Raw genomic sequence first — 14708 nt, forward strand, 5'->3', positions numbered from 1 at the left:
CCAGGTGAGGGTCAGTCTGTTCTCCCTGGTAACAAGTGACAGGATGAGAAGAAATGGCCTTAACTTGTGCCAGGGGAGGTATAGGTTGGATACTAGGAAAAATTTCTTCACTGAAAGGGTGATCAGACATTAGAACCAGCTGCCCAGGGAAGTGGTGGTGTCACCATCCCTGGAAGTGTTCAAAACAATATGTTAATGTGGCACTTAGGGACATGGTTTAGTGGTGAACATGTGGTGCTGGGTGAATGGTTGGACTCAATGATATTGGAGGTCTTTTTCAAACTAAATGATTCCATGATAACTTTAATGTACTAAAGTTACAGTTGCTTCCCCACATACAAGGATCTCCCTCTTAATTGTCCACATAGAGAATTTTAATAGTTTAGTGTGGAGTTGAGTTCTTCATTTAAATGGTTTGTGTCTTTATTGGATAATCTCTTACATGTGCTTCATTATATCAATAACAGTAGGAAATTATTGATTTTTCTAAAGACATTAAGTTCAATTAGCTTTTCAATTCAAATGGAAAAATGGTAAATTACCTTCATTTGATGGTAAAAATAGTAAGAGGGGAGAAAAAAAAAAGGATAATACCCTAATTTGTGAAGTATGTGAGCAAAGTGGTAAAGGTAAAGCAAACAAATGAATATTTGTGTAATAGCTCTAATCAGCACTGCTTGGCATTTAAAACTGGCATCATTATGCTCACTGGACTGTGCAGCTATAAGTAGTTGTGATGTTGTTTACCCACTTAATCTTGTGAATAAATTATAGGAGAATAAATAATAAACAATAGGAAAAAGGGTGGAAAATCATTTGGAACAAATTAAGCTTCTGCTTATCCTCAGCCTAAGGCACACACGGAATACCCCAAAAGTTGCTGAATATTGAAATGTAGCCAAGAAACACAGAACTAAAACTCTCCAAGGTCTTGGGAGAAAAACCTGGGCAGTCTCAGGGCACACCTGCGTGAGCCCTGCCTGTAAAACTGAGGGATACGCAGATCCACAAATTATGAACTGAAAGCCTGGTATCTATTAAAGCATATGCTAGAGATCAAGGACTATACTGTAATCCACCTGATTTAGAGTGGATTTTACTTATTAATTTTAAATGAATATAACATTTTTGTTGCTGTTCACAAACAGCATGTATAAATCCAAGCAGAGATAAGACCAATGAAATAGTAAAATAAAACTGAGTATGTAGTAAATGGAATAACATTTAAAAATATCTAAACTTGTATTTTAGAAGTTTACTGGAAAACCATAGCAAAATTTTATCATTTAATTTCAATATGTGCTCTCAGAAGAGCAGATTCAAAGCTTTTAGCTGCTTTTTCCCCCCAGTATATATCAGAATTGGTTCCTTCTCTGTTTACTACAGCACTGAAACGGACTCTGCATCAAGCTTTGGGTTGAAGATATTCCAAGAAGCACTTCCCTCCACCAAGTTGGGCTTGAACGCACTTCAAACGGAGTCCAGGGAGAAATCCCAGTGCCATGACGAAGCATATGCTGAGAATATACAAAGTAATAAATTGTCTGACTGATTGACCAGGCAAGACTGAGAGCTCTGCATCTTCTATATTCAGTCCCTCCTGGAAGATCCTGCGCACCTGGGAGGATTGGGGCTGGGATTTGTGAAGCCTCCAAGAAAGCTCTGGAGCACTGCTGCCTTTCTGCCTCGCACTGTTTCAGTTCCCAGCCATGCCCAGACTATATTGATTTCTGCAGTGACTGCAATCAGTCATAATGAGGAAACAAGAAAGAAACCATTCATCCAGACGCAAACCCACAATCAAATAATATCTGGGGCTTGGTGCTGATTTAATTTCTACTGACCCAGTCGTTTGGATTGGCTGGAGGTTTTGTGCACGACTAAAAGTTCACTTTGTGCCCGACAGTAATCTTAGCATTATTACTGTGTTCATCATCTTTAAGGCAGTCTAGAAACAGGAAGAAAACACTTTTTAAAAGTTATTTCTTTCATTCCCACATGTTGAAGTTTGTTTGTTTTATTTTACCTTTATGGCTTGATTTTACTAATAATAAGAAAGTGTCTAGTCATTTCCTTATCAAGTATCACGCTAACCTTTTTTTTTTTTTTTGCTGAATAATTCACCTTTAATGTTCTTTTTCTTTTCCCCCATGTGAATTCCTCCTCTCCACTTCATATCCAGCTGCAATGAACTTTACTGCTTAATCCTATAAAACTCAAATACATTCATTTTCTGGATGAGCAGTATAAACTTTGAAATTATGTATTCCCAAGGCTTTTCACCACCGGCAGCCTTCCAAAGAACTGAAGAGGATGTGCTTAGATCCTCCTCCACTTTTCCTTTTTCTCTGTCCTCTACCCTCCCACATTTTTGGGCCTGGATACCCCTCCAGTTGTTTCCTTTTAGCTCCACACCACTTTAAATTATTTTTGGAGCTGTTTCTTTTGACCAGCTTCATAGCACAGAAAGATCTATACTTCAAAACTGGTATATTAAAAAAAAAAAATCAGTATTTAGATGGAGAAGCAGAGGTATAGAGACTGCATGGCTGGATGCAGACCAAGCTCTGGAGAATGCACCACCACAGAGAAATACATCTCTTTCAGCTATTCACACAGTGGTCAGTGTGTTCAATGGCTGCTCTAGACACAAGATGTAGTTCTTGCTCTCTTGTGGCCATGGGCTCTCTCTTTCTGTGGGAAAGGCTTCCCTCCAGCTCTGTTTTTTTAGGACACTAACGTGAAATGATGACCAGACCAAAGATACTAATGGTTTTGTCATCTTTTGACAGCTTTGTCCCTGTCTGTGACAGCAGTCCACGAGCTTGGCCCAGGGTATTTAGATTATCCTAAAGTCTGGGATGAAGGCAAAATGCTGGGCTGGTGTCTGCCCACCAAAGTTCATCTGTGACTCGGTATCTGACCGAAAAAAGTCTTTCTGTGAGCTACACAGAATGACTCTGCAGACTGCATGTGCCACAGGCCATCCTTTGGGACTCTTTCTGCACGATGAGTTAAAGTTCACCCAAGCAGAAGGCAGATGTTCTTGAAGGCAAGCATAAGGCTGTGGAATCAACTGCAAAGCTTAGGAGAAAATTCACACCCATCCACCCCGGATGCAGGATCCAAGCCTCGATTCTCCCTGCCTTAACTTCAGGACACAGCAGCTGATGCATGAGAAACCGAAAAGCAATCGCTTCAGAAAAGACTTTCACGATAACAAAACCAACCAAACAAAACTGCTATTAAAATAAAACACTCCATTGCTCACACTTCTCTTCCTGGGGAGAGATGACAGAATAAACACCATATGATGGATGCCAGGCCTGCTGCTTAATGCACTCCAGGATGGTGCTCTCACGAGAGAGGGATGAAAACAAACTAGGGCAGCAAGTGAGAAGCATCCCAGGCTGAAGTTTCTGGCCTAGGGCTGCTGCTCATTAAAACTATGCAAAAATTGTCACTTCAACATAAAACTAAATGCAATTCAGCACTGCTGACTCAATCTTGGAGGTTTTTTCCTAAGCCCGACACTGGAGGGGAACCTTCTAGTGCTCCCGTGGATAAGCTGAGCTAGACCTGCAGAAAGCCTCCAGCTGTGGAATTATGCAGTGTCATCATACAAACACTTTATTTGCTCTGTGCTATAAGATGCTCGTCTTGTGCAAAGGATCTTTGTAGGTCTCGTGCTATGAAGTTTTTTGGCAATCAGTCAATCATTTTATCCCACTTCCCCAGCAAGGCCAAGCTATTGATTTCTTTCTTTATTAATGCAATCTTTAGTAACAGAAGAATAACAAAGCATCTGTCTATCTCAGATTTCAAACCTGCAATCAGATCTCTTCTAGATTTCACCATGATTTAATATCTAGTAAACATTTCCAATGTTAGCTGCTGAAAGTTTGCCTTTCGTAGATGTCAGGAAAATATTTTCCATTTAACATTTTTAAAGAGGTTGTGTATAAGAATTGATTTTCTGGTGTTAAGTTGTAATGTAGAAACCAAACATATTTCTCTACCAAGCTCAATGTGAAATCCTACTATCCAGTATAAAAAAATAGCCCAACACTAAATATATTTGCACTATGACTATACTTATTACTCATTGAACTGATATCTGCATTTCTGACTAGGCTCTGCTCATCTTTGACCCCTTCAACGATATTTTCAAACACAGTCTTCTTCATAAGGAACCAACATTCACATGCAGCCTGTTATTTGCCATAAAATTATTATAATTGTATGTACACCAGGAAGAAATTGTGGTTAAAACCTCTGAATTGGGATTTATTGTGTTTGGGGATATTTTCCCCATACAAAGCACTTATCATCTTGGAGCATCACCTTTATATTTTTAAACTGGAATTCTACATATGCCACCTTTCCCCATCATTACACATATATATATTTACGTACATACATACATACTTACATACGGGACAAGAAGGTGTTTCAGAGATGCTTTGCAGATTGCAGCACCAGGACTAAGCCTTTCTCCCACAGAAACTGCTGTGTCCTCTCCTAAATTTCTAAATCAGTGTGGTCCCCACCTCCAAAGCTTGATCTTACCACTGCTGCACTGTTGAAAAACAATAGCAATCGCTTTTTCTTTGGAGTTTCTAAGATTTTTTACTAGAAAACAAAAAAAAAAGTTTTATAAAAAGTCCTTCTGCTGAAGAACTGGAATAGCCTAAAGAAGAAATACCTGCTCTTTAGCCATTATTAATTAACTACCTAAAATACGGTACAAGTATTCAACTACTTTGTATGTATGCACAGGGGGGCTGAACTTTTAAGAACATGGTTATGTGAAAGCGGAGGGTGATTGGAACAGAAACGTCAAGAACAGAGAAGTATCACGCAAACAGGAGTTCTCTGTTTAGTGGTTCCAGAGGGAGCTGGGAGAGAAAAAGAATTAACAAGTAGATGTATTAAAATGTGAGCAGATTCTTAAGCAGCTGTGAGGAGACATCCTATGAAACACTTCAGCAGCTAAAAGCAAGTGATGGCTGGTCTCTGCACAGGGATCCAAGTTCACATGCTCTGAACCACACTGATACAGGTCCCTTCCCATATCACATTTTCTGATCAGATCATCAGAACGGTTTGGATTGGAAGTGACCTTACAGACCATCTAATTCCGACCTACCTGCCATGGGCAGGGATGCCACCCACTAGACCAGATGTGACACTAGAGTTCCCATTTGGGAGAAGCAGCAGGTTTTCTCCCTTATTTTTATTTTTGATAAGCAGGACTGGCTGGATTCACCATCATTTCACAGAAGCCTGGGTGTATTTCTGAAATAAGTGCTCTGGTTCAAGCACAAAGCATCGAGCCTGATGAAAGGGTTGCTGAGTGACATCCTCTGGCCCAAGCTATGCAGGAGGCAGGACTGGATGATCATGATATAACCTCATCTGGCTTTTACCATCTGTGAAGCTGCAAAGCGTAGCCTGAAAGAACCAGAGTTTCTGAACATTTGTAAGGTCTAATTGTATCTGTATCCAACGTAGCATGACAGCTGCACGTGCTAGGAAAGAACAGCCAGATCTAAAAGAAAATGTGCTTCTCATGACACTCTCCCAAAGGCCATTATTTGAAGGGCAGTCCCACTGCAAATGCAGCAGAGCTCACGGCTTAGTTTCAGCACCAGTTTACACCAGCCTGGTTTATATAAACAGAGAGAGGCCACTAGATCCTGAGGTGGTACTTCCATTGAATCAACCACAATCAGAGTCAGCCAAATACCATTTAACATTATAGATGATGCAATTCCACCGGGATGCGGTTAAAACGAGTCCCAACTCACTTTCCCTAAAGGAATGCAATTTATCTGGGCTTACAGCCGTTGCATTCACAGGATAAGATTATGAAATAATCCTTTCAGGAGCATTAGGAGATATGGGTGGCCAGAGCAATAGAGTCATGCTGATGTCCCGAGAAACGCTCTCACTGCGAATGTGATTTGGGGAAATGAGTGTGCGTCCTGCAGGACCTCTGTGAATTTCAATGTGCCTGCTTGAGAGGCTTGGCTTCTCCAAAGGCTGGGAATTGGGAAGGGAGCCCACTGCATGACCAAGCATTTCATGGGAATCAACAGGAAAATAAGCAGAGGAAGAATTTAACGAAAACATAACACGAACTCAGTAGGATGGAATTACATCCTCATGATGCTCCTCTGCAAATACAACAGTTTCATGGAGTTGGTGCAAACCCTTACACCTATATGGTCCATGAACACAGTGATGAATCCCAGCAGGTATGGAATTACTGCCTATTATTCATTCCTCCTTAGTAATAATATCAATTTAGCTGTTAGTTTTTGTTTTGACTCCGTGCTTAGGAATCAGCGGGGCGATAAAGCTATTTAAATGGAAATACTATTCAAATACACAATCACCTGATTGGAACACGAACAGCTCCTGCTCCTGAACATTTCTCATATAATAGCTGCTTTTTCCCTCATTAAATGCAGAAATCTGATTAACATTTAGATCACACATGCTTTACTTACAGCAATTAGGACCAGATACTAGAGTTTTGTTAAACTATGTAGGATTTTTATGCTTTATCATGAAGGGAAGAACAAAGAAGCTCCATAACACTACATCTGGTCCTTTCTACTGCTTCTGTTCCACGCACACTCTCAAGGACAAACGTTAACTTTAAAGAGAAGTCTGCAGGGACAAACTCACTGAGAAAAAAATTGGACACTTGGATGAACTCAGCTTTGTAATGTAGTACAGTACTTGGTAACACTATAATTCTGTACACTCACTGCAACACCCAATTAAACAGTCTGAGGGGTTACAACAGATATAGATTAGGAAATAGCTGATAAAATAACATGTATGAGGCCTGAAAATTAAAATCTTTTTTGTTCCAATCAAAAAATAATAGTAATCTGCAATTCATAAGGTTCAACTCAAGTTAGAAGGGAGAGTCTTGCTGTTTGAAAAGCTTCTGGACTATAACTGAAGAGGTAATTTAGGATGTCCACTGCATTAATTTGTTCAAACCACGTTGACACATACTTCACAAGCTGTCATGTTGTTCAGCAAATGCAAAACACAGAGCTCGGCCCTTTAAAATAAGAAGCACAACTAGAACTTAACAGTAAAACAAAACAAATCAAATGATATCTGAAGAATCCCCAGGTATATCAACATTTCCTGCAACATTCTGCTTTGACTGGTCCCGAAAGAGATTTAAATACTTTTAATGAAACATTTCCCAAGATTTAACTTCACCCAAGTGAGTAGGATGGAAATGTGCTTCCCAGACGGACAGCAGGGGACAGCACTGCTGGTCACCCAGGGCAGCCCATGGTTTTGGAGCCGTGCCCCATCAGGGGCTCAGCAGATCAGATGCTTTTCCATAGGGTGCTCCACCCTCAAGGTCAGGGCAAACCCAACAGCTCCCAGAGGCAGCCACCCACTGCCGTGGGTGAAGGTGCACAGACCTCACAGCCCCACCAAGTCAGAGAGTGGGCGATTTATATCAGCAATTGACTTCTCCAGGCAGTGATATCTTGGGTTTATGGGGTCTCACAGAACAGAGACTCCATCCAGGTGGTTCCCAGCAGACATGCAGAGCAGCTGCACCACATTCCGTGTCAGAGCGTTTGCCTGTTCAGCACAAAGTTGACCTGCAGAGCACAGCAGATCTGACACGTTTCCAGATGCCAGATGTGCCACTCACACGAGGACCAGGTGCACATATGCAGTAGGTGTGATATGAGACATTCAGGACCCTCTGGCACGGACACCCCCGTGCTGGATGGGCTTTGATGCACATGGCCAACAGCAAAAGCAAAAGTCAGAAATTATGTTGCCAGGGGTCTCTAATGGTTTGGCCCCTTTGGATCACCAAAAATGCCATTTGTGTCAAGCTTGTCCCTTGCCTGTGTGCTGCACAAACCGGGGCAGAGAGTTTCTCCCATCCACTTTCCTGCCCAAACCCCCCACATCATTAGGAAACACAAAATGCCGTTTTCCACGTATTCATGAGGGAGTGAGCAGACGTGTGTGTGTGTGATGTAAAAGATCTTCTCTCCACAACATACAAACCCAAGTTTAAAACAATGCAAATCCAGTTCCTCTCTTTATGGGTCACCTTTAATCTTTTATACAAGCACTAACTCAGGTCAAGGTTGAACCGACTTAGGAAGAGGACTCGGAGTCCTTTGAAAGAGCCTGCGAGTACAATCTTGTGTTTGCATTTAATTAATCAGCTGAAGCTTTCAAATCTGTACTATTATCTCTTTAATAGACTGGCCCCCTGAAGGCTTTTGCAACGAGCCCATGGCCCCTGGGGCACACTGATGCAAACCACCGCCAGCCGCAATTCCCAGATTTGAGGCAACTCCACATGACATGAGACACGCGAACAAAAGAGCTCCAAATTTGAGAGACTAAATATTAATTGATGGTAAACAGAGTAAGATTTAGCGGCAGTGATTAGCTTCCCCAGTTGCTTTACGGGTAATGTTGTTGTTGGTTAATGAACTGTGTCTTTTTCTTTTCTTTTTTTAATCCTGCAGATGTCCAGCGTGGAAGAGCCGTTCCTCAGACAGCTCCCAGATGAACAGCCTGGTGAATGTCTAACTTCCCACGCAGTCTGTATTCCTCAGACACTAATTAGTGATATTTCAGGAGCTGTAAATGATGGAAGAGCCTCCTTCTTTTTTTCTTTTGTTCAAGACATGTTAATAATCTCAATCAGGCTGCTCTTGCCCTCGTTTCCCACCCCAGTAACCTGATGCCCCCCGAAATGCCTTGAGGGCCTGAAGGGCAGACAGAAGCTGCCTCACAGTTGCCTCCTGCCTGGGGTGAGCTGCAGCTTCACTTTCTCAACAATGACATGATGAAAACCAGGAAGCATTCAGAAACGTAGAAGTAAGATGCAGCCTCGTTGATTTGTGCAGTTTATTATCCACATCCCAAAGGTAGCAAAAGCTTCTGGCTCAGGTGAAAAGTGCCAGTGAGCCACTGTGTTTTCCACTTCTTTTTTCTTTTTTTTTAAATAACCAACCCCACTAACTGTAGGAGAAAGTGTGGGTTGAGAAGACAGCAAATATTTCCTCTGTCATATTTGCAGCTTTGTAGATGATAAAACTTGAAGGAGCTACTGGAACATCCCTCCTGATCTGCAGCAAACAGGACACGGGGCTTGAAAATAGTCACCTATGGAGAATGCCAGCCCCTAAGATATGTGGTGGTGATGGTTTCCATTATCCTTCCTATTTAAAGCATGCATCTTGTTTCTATTTTGCAAAAGGCTTATGTTTTCTTGGGACCATTGGCAGGATGAGTGGACACCTGTAGGAACAGACCAGCCCCGACAAAGGACTTCTGTTCCTCCTGCTTTTTCCAGCTCTGATTTCCCATCTGTCCCACCCATGGACAGTGGGCATTTCCCACAGACTAAAGCAGAATAAAATGTCACCAATTTACGCAGCAGAGGGGAAGGAGCAAGACAACGAGTGTTAATTAAGTTAAATTAGTTTGCTATCAGGCACTTCCCTAGCAAAGCACATATAATCTTTGGACATCTTTAGTTCAGAAAATGCTGCTTGTAGTTTGGTGCTGCCACACAAAGCATTCCTAGCTTTGGCAGACTATTATCAGCAGCTGCAAATTCACTCCTGCATCCAAAGCTTTGGGCAGCCCCGTGGGAGGGTTTTTCCCCCACCTGCCCAATCTCCAATTCCTTTTCCCCTGCAATAACCAAGCTTCTTAACACAAGAAAAAGGCTAAAGGAGATTTTCTGAACTCTTGCTATTCCCCATCCATCACTATACTGGTAGATATGACATAAATACCTGCAAAGTATGTTTTTCTGAGCCTGTTTCACTTTTTGTTGCTCAATAAAGGTCCCCTCTTTCCCCCTCAAGTATTAATGAATGACATGATTAGCAAATTGCTAAACACAGGCAGGAAAAATGCTCTGAAACAGCCTCTGAGAACTGATCTCCCAACTATTATTTAAGAACCAAAAGGTGAACTAGTCTCACACAGCTGGTTAAATTTGGGATCCTGCTCCCCCAAAGCACTGCATTACACTGGTGGGGTACCATGAACCCTTCACCTACTCTGTCATTCCCAGAAGCCAAGAGGAATCCCGGCTCTTCCAGAATTAGTCCTCACATACAACTATGTTAAATCAACAGGCACCTAGTGTAATTTTCTGTAACAACAGCACATCACATGACAAACAAATCAGTTCCGAGGAAGAGATTACTTTTTTTATTGCTACATCCAATTTATCATTTAGTCTTTCCACAGAATGGATTAAAAACAAAAACATGTGCATTTATGAGGAAGTTTTCCAAGCGAAACAACAGCAGCTAAAACATGGAAAAATTCCTGCTGAAGTTTTCTCACCCAGATACCCCTCCTCTTCCATTTTGCCTGTCGGGAACCAAATGGTTTGACTATGGCTGCCTTATCCTCAAAGAGAAGGGAAAAAAGGCACTTTCCATGCCTGAAAGAGATCTAGACTTGAGGTCAATTATTAGCAAAGACAAATCCTTCTGTCATTTTCATGAGTTAGAAAAATCAAAGCAACTTTGATACCTGGCTTGTCTCCACAGCCTTCTAACTCCTGGGAATGCTATCAACTAATCTGTCTGTGCTCCGTAGTTTTCTCCTCATTAGCACTGCAGATTAAGGACATAACCAGCACACCTTCAGGAGAAAAGCCTAGGGCCTTCACCACCTGCCCACCACATGAAAAAAGGTGACTTCATTTTCCTCCTCTTCCCAAGAGGACTTATGCCATCATTCCCTCCTCAATCATGGCAACTCCTGCAGTGGCTTCTCGTGCTCCAGCCCTATCTCTTCCAGACACACTTAAAAGCAGGGGAAACAGTGAAACCGGCTCCAACTTCCAAGAAAAAAAAATGCAAATAAGGAGCTTAGAAGAAGGGTCAGGGCTGGGAATGCTGCAGGATGGGACAACAGAGAACCTGCCTTTGGAGGTGTTTCTCCATATAACACTCATCTGCACATTTGTAAGGCATCAGGTCTCCCCCTACTAACACCTCAACACCTAATTCTAGGCCCTAAATTCCTCTCCAGTTTCTAAGAGCAAACATTAAAGAGGGGAAATTCTTTTTTTTTTTTGTTTAGCTTTGACTCCACAGGGCATCCTTGTTTGCTCTTTTTCTCATTTAAAAGCAAAAGCTTTCTCCACAACACAGCTTCCAGGACTCACTGCATTACAGAGCAAGGTCAGAGGTGTCCCCTTCAAAGCAAGCCTTTTACATCGGAAACACTGGGAATGTGCTCTGTGCCAGCAAGGAGGGAGGCTGGAGGACCACTCGTCCTAGATTTGTTTTCCCCTACAAAGGTTCTTGCAACATACTTACAGCCCCATAAACATCGACAAAGATATTTGGGATCACTGGACTTTGCCTTTCACCTGAGATCAGATCCCTTCAGCTTTGGAATAAAGCAACCCCTTCAGCTACCATCAGGACACAAACCTATCTGACAGTTTGTGCATCAGTCCACATCAGAGCTAAAGAAACAGAAGGAACAATCAGCCACCATGCAGAACCTGGGATCACAGGCACCTGCTCACTCTCTCTGGCAGAGCTTCCCCTGCTAATGAGGGAGCAGCACATGTATAACCTGCCTTAGGGACATACAGACACCAACCACAGACTCATTATGGGATGCCTCACTGGAACCTCCCATCTCTGCAGAAAAAGGATGTCTGTGTATTGCACTGCACAGAGTCCTGGACACAAGGATGACCAGAAAAACATGTCAAGGACACAGTGCTACTAATCTCCAGTGTTCAGCAGTTGCATCCGTAAGCAGTCACATTTGAGAAATGACTCACTGTTTCTTCAAGAGAAATCTATAAAACTTTACTGACACACCAAAAATCCCTTGCACTGATGATGAACGTGGGTGTAGCCACTTTTCAAGGTGAAAAAAAGTTAAAAATTATAAATAAGAAAATAAATAAGTCAAACCTAAAGTAACTCTGTCAACACATTAGCCCTTCATGTAGCATGGAAAGAGACCCTGCTGTGCCATCCTGTCCTCCAGGTGACAGCAAGCTAAGCAACCAGAGCCAACAGCAAGTGTATTGTCCAGACTCACAGTCAAATGAAAGATGGGAGGAGGTATCTTGTCTTCATGTGGCAGAGCAGTAACAAAGACTTGCCAGTACAGTGCTTTTCTGGGAATTTCCATTTCCTTTGGGAAAGGCCTAGTCATTTGATTGCCAAAAAAATATTTAAGGATTACTACCCAAAATAATTTCTTCTGCTACTGTACCATATGTTTGTGGCTCTAACCAGGCTAAAAAAAAATAATTACATACTCATTACTGTAAGTATGACCAGTTGCAACTGAAGTATTAAGCTGTCAGAGAATTCCCACTGCAGCCAGTGCCTCACAAGCCCCCCTAGGAGATAGTGCATCTCATCCCAGCTTGTGCATCGTGTGAGGCAGCTCCAGGACAGTGTTTTGCCCAAGTGAATGATGGTGCACTGAAACAGATCAGACCTGAGTGTCAGATTCCCATTTACACAGCAAATTTGATTTAGGTTTAGCAGTACATACATTCCTTTTGGTTTAGTTTCCCACCGTGAGAGCTGATTAAATGTGCAGAAAATGTCACACTAGCTCCTAAGAGCCAGTTCTTTGTTGCAATCAATGTCCCCATGGCAGCTGCTCCTCACCCTACAGCCAGAGGATGCAAACAGACTCTACACACCCCAAACTCAGCTGCCAGAAACACAGGCACCAGAAATATCTGTAGGATTGATTCAATAACTGTAAACAAAACAAAGCTTCTGCCCACTGCCTTTATTTTGTACTAAAACTCTGCAGTTGTGATTGCACTGAAAGGAGGGAACACAATTATTTGTATATTTTATCAGCATTTACTATTTTGCTTTTGAAACTTTAGCACACCTTAAAAACTTATGAAAACTGCAGGTGGCACCAGCTCTGAATCACAGCTGACTTGCAGAATGGATGAAGAAGTGAGTTCACCTTGATAAACCTGGATACCTTGTTGCTTTTTTCCCCTCTTTCGTTGCTTTTCATGGGCTAGTTCAAGAGCAAAAGCTTGCTTTCCCTGCCCGTTTGTACCTGGTGCAGCAGTAACACAGAACAAAGTCCTTGCTCCTGACAGTGCTGCTTCAGGAGACACATAAAAGCAAGCAGGTTACCAGTGGAGCAAGATTCCACAGTAGACACTACAACAGTGGAAAACCAGTATTTATTGAGATTTTGTATGCACAAATGTTAGTTTTCAGAAGAGAAATAACAGATTCTTTTGCAGATGCACATGGACTCCTCATGAATAACATATTTTAGGAGGTGCCATCAAGTATTTATGAGATTGGGACTGGGATTATGCTGGTACCCAAAAAGCACTTATCACAGCAGGCTGCAAATCCCTGACTGGGTCTCCTAGACCTTAAAGACCAATGCTACAAGATATGTCTGTTTAGCCTGAAGAAAAGAAGACTGAGAAGGGATCCTATCAATGTCTATCAGCATCTGAAGGGAGGGTGTCAGAGAATGGACCAGGCTTTGTTCAGTGGTGCTGAGCAACAGGGAGAAACTGGAACACAGGGAATTCCACCTGAACGTGAGGAAGAACTTCCTTTCTGAGCACTGGAACAGGCTGCCCCAAGAGGCTGTGGAGTCTCCTTCCCTGGAGATACTCAAAATCCGCCTGGACACAATCCTGAGTGACGTGTCCTCAGGACCCTGCTTGAGCAGGGAGGTTAGACCAGATCACCTCCAGTGATCCCTTCCAACATGAACCATCCTGTAATTCCATGAAGATGATTTCTGTTGAGGTGATAGTATTTTTCCCAAAGAAACCACATGCATAGATACCCATTATTTCCTATCCCTCAGGCAGGTTTGAGCTTTTTGTTATTTTTTTTGCTTTGTTTTTCCTTAAGAAAGCAGCCAGAAATCGTGATGCTATCTTTGGATAGAGAAACACAAAGACCTTGCATTCTATTTCCAGCTGGATAATCTTCCAGGACATCAATACCCACTAAAACATTTAGAACAATTTATATACTCTTTATACTCTCTAAAAAGGAAATAGCCTTTAAAAGCTGAGTTATACACTATAATCACTCTAATTCTCCACATCTGGCATTCAAAAGAACCCAAATTAAACAGCACTGAGCACCTCAAGTGCATCCATGGAGCAATGAAGGTGGAATTAACTCCAAATTAAATGGGACGTCTTCAGAGACTATCATACCACTATTCAAAGTGCACAGATTACAACCATTTATGTTACTGCACTGATTATTCCTCTTAGGGCAAAGTAAGTATTGTGAGAGTTTGCTTCAACACTTCATAACTTTATTTCAACTATAGAAATGCTTAAATTAGAAAACCCTGGAGCTAAACACCATAAATATTGGAGAAGCTCTAGGCTAGATCAGCTCCAAACTCTGCAGATTAGAATTAATCACTGATCTTCTGGTGAATAAACACTTCTCCTTCCTGATGATAGAGCAAATGCAACCAGTACAGCACACACAGCCTCTACAGCTCTGACCCACTGAACATCTACAGCATGGAGAGATTAGGAGCTGTCATTAAATTTAAAGCATGTGACTAAGAGAAACTACAGAGAAATCCTTCTGGGGTTATTTTAGATGTGGTACCTCACATGTCTAAAGGATTTAGGAAGGAGCTACTGTGAT

At 42.0% G+C, this 14708-nt stretch overlaps 1 protein-coding gene across 11 annotated transcripts in view; it reads right to left on the bottom strand.

Moving 5' to 3' along the window:
• Positions 1-14708, bottom strand: part of DAB1 (DAB adaptor protein 1) — a 435450-nt gene that overhangs the window by 247084 nt on the left and 173658 nt on the right. The gene's annotated exons all lie outside the window — the stretch shown is intronic.

Source organism: Chiroxiphia lanceolata, chromosome 9, assembly GCF_009829145.1.
Source record: "Chiroxiphia lanceolata isolate bChiLan1 chromosome 9, bChiLan1.pri, whole genome shotgun sequence".
Lineage (NCBI taxonomy): Eukaryota > Metazoa > Chordata > Aves > Passeriformes > Pipridae > Chiroxiphia > Chiroxiphia lanceolata.